We start from the raw sequence: 2500 nt of genomic DNA on the forward strand, positions 1-2500 counted from the left end.
GTAGGAGAAGCCTTATTGCAATATCAGTCTGAGTTCAATCCCTAATCCCACCAACAGTTCCAGAACCTCAATTTAATTTCTGTCCTTTCTATAGTAAAATATTTAGAATAGTATAATAGAACTGAACATGAAACATGTGTACTTTAATACTCACCCTCTTTGATAATTAAATAAGGAATTATTTAGCAATTACATTGCAGTAGTCTGGAACTGTTGTTGTAATTGGGGGTTGATCTCATACTGATTTTGCAACTAGGCCATTCGAGTTTATGCATCAAACATTAATTTTGAACACCTGAGCCCACAAGCCCAAAAATCAAAATGTCCTATTTTATTAGAAATAATATACTGTTGTCAGCAACTTTTTGAAATAAATTATATAGGTTTGTTGCTAAGAATTTGTATTTTCTTAGTTCTGTTTGGCCTCCCAAAATATAAAGACACAATATGTCCTGATATCACTATAACTGACCAAATTGGAGCTTTAGATGATCAAAGTTCCTTTTTGAGCATGCTCACAGCTTACACCTATGTGAACTCTGCAATCAAGCCCAGATTAATAACTCCAAAGCATCACCATAAATATACATATTAATTTTTTATCCTATAAGACAACATATATAGTACAAACACCTATACTTTCTGACTGCAATGTGAATGGTTTTAAAATCTTGTATGCAATTGGGGGTATAGCTCAGTGGTAGAGCATTTGACTGCAGATCGAGAGGTCCCTGGTTCAAATCCAGGTGCCCCCTTTACCTAGCTTTTAATGTGTAAAGGTACTGAATCAATTTGCAGTTTACAGCTAGTTTGAAACTCAAGTACAGGAAATGCTAACACAAGTAAGAGCAAGAAAACAAAAAAAGTGAAACTTTAACATTATATACTTCCTGATAGCACAGTTAGAGTGGTAGATTTCATTTTTTTGATAGAGATTTTTACAGAAATCAATAATTTATAGAAGGCAAATATAAAGGAACTACCTAGTTTCTCTTAAAAAAGTACTTTCTTTCCCAAATGCTTAAACTGAAGAAGTAGGAGAAGCCTTATTGCAATATCAGTCTGAGTTCAATCCCTAATCCCACCAACAGTTCCAGAACCTCGATTTAATTTCTGTCCTTTCTATAGTAATATATTTAGAATAGTATAATTTAACTGAACATGAAACATGTGTACTTTAATACTCACCCTCATTGATAATTAAATAAGGAAAAGCATCACTTAAATAGTGATACTTTAACATTATAAACTTCCTGATAGCACAGTTAGAGTGGCAGATTTCAGTTTTTTGAGAGAGATTTTTACAGAAATCTATAATTTATAGAAGGCAAATATAAAGGACCTACCTAGTTTCTCTTAAAAAAGTACTTTCTTTCCCAAATGCTTAAACTGAAGAAGTAGGAGAAGCCTTATTGCAATATCAGACTGAGTTCAATCCCTAATCCCACCAACAGTTCCAGAACCTCAATTTAATTTCTGTCCTTTCTATAGTAATATATTTAGAATAGTATAATATAACTGAACATGAAACATGTGTACTTTAATACTCACCCTCTTTGATAATTAAATAAGGAATTATTAAGCAATTACATTGCAGTATTCTGGAACTGTTGTTGTAATTGGGGGTTGATCTTAGACTGATTTTGCAACTAGGCCATTCGAGTTTATGCATCAAACATTAATTTTGAACATCTGAGCCCACAAGCCCAAAAATCAAAATGTCCTATTTTATTAGCAATAATATACTGTTGTCAGCTACTTTTTTAAATAATTTATATAGGTTTGTTGCTAAGAATTGTATTTTCTTAGTTCTGTTTGGCCTCCCAAAATATAAAGACACAAAATGTCCTGATATCATTATAACTGACCAAATTGGAGCTTTAGATGATCAAAATTCCTTTTTGAGCATGCTCACAGCTTACACCTATGTGAACTCTGCAATTAAGCCCAGATTAATAACTCCAAAGCATCACCATAACTATACATATAAATTTTTTATCCTATAAGACAACATATATAGTACAAACACCTATACTTTCTGACTGCAATGTGAATGGTTTTAAAATCTTGTATGCAATTGGGGGTTTAGCTCAGTGGTAGAGCATTCAACTGCTGATCGAGAGGTCACTGGTTCAAATCAGGGTGCCCCCTTTACCTAGCTTTTAATGTGTAAAGGTACTGAATCAATTTGCAGTTTACAGCTAGTTTGAAACTCAAGTACAGGAAAAGCTAACACAAGTAAGAGCAAGAAAACAAAAAAAGTGAAACTTTAACATTATATACTTCCTGATAGCACAGTTAGAGTGGTAGATTTCATTTTTTTGATAGAGATTTTTACAGAAATCAATAATTTATAGAAGGCAAATATAAAGGAACTACCTAGTTTCTCTTAAAAAAGTACTTTCTTTCCCAAATGCTTAAACTGAAGAAGTAGGAGAAGCCTTATTGCAATATCAGACTGAGTTCAATCCCTAATCCCACCAACAGTTCCAGAACCTCA

The 2500-nt window shown here is 32.8% G+C and overlaps 1 non-coding gene across 1 annotated transcript; it reads left to right on the top strand.

The window, feature by feature from the left end:
* Nucleotides 1-683: 683 nt before the first annotated feature.
* TRNAC-GCA (transfer RNA cysteine (anticodon GCA)) lies at nt 684-755 on the top strand. The gene has a single exon. It is a non-coding gene; the product is annotated as a tRNA-Cys (tRNA).
* Nucleotides 756-2500: the final 1745 nt, after the last annotated feature.

Source organism: Taudactylus pleione, unplaced genomic scaffold, assembly GCF_031769625.1.
Source record: "Taudactylus pleione unplaced genomic scaffold, aTauple2 ptg000021l, whole genome shotgun sequence".
In the NCBI taxonomy this organism is placed as follows: Eukaryota; Metazoa; Chordata; class Amphibia; order Anura; family Myobatrachidae; genus Taudactylus; species Taudactylus pleione.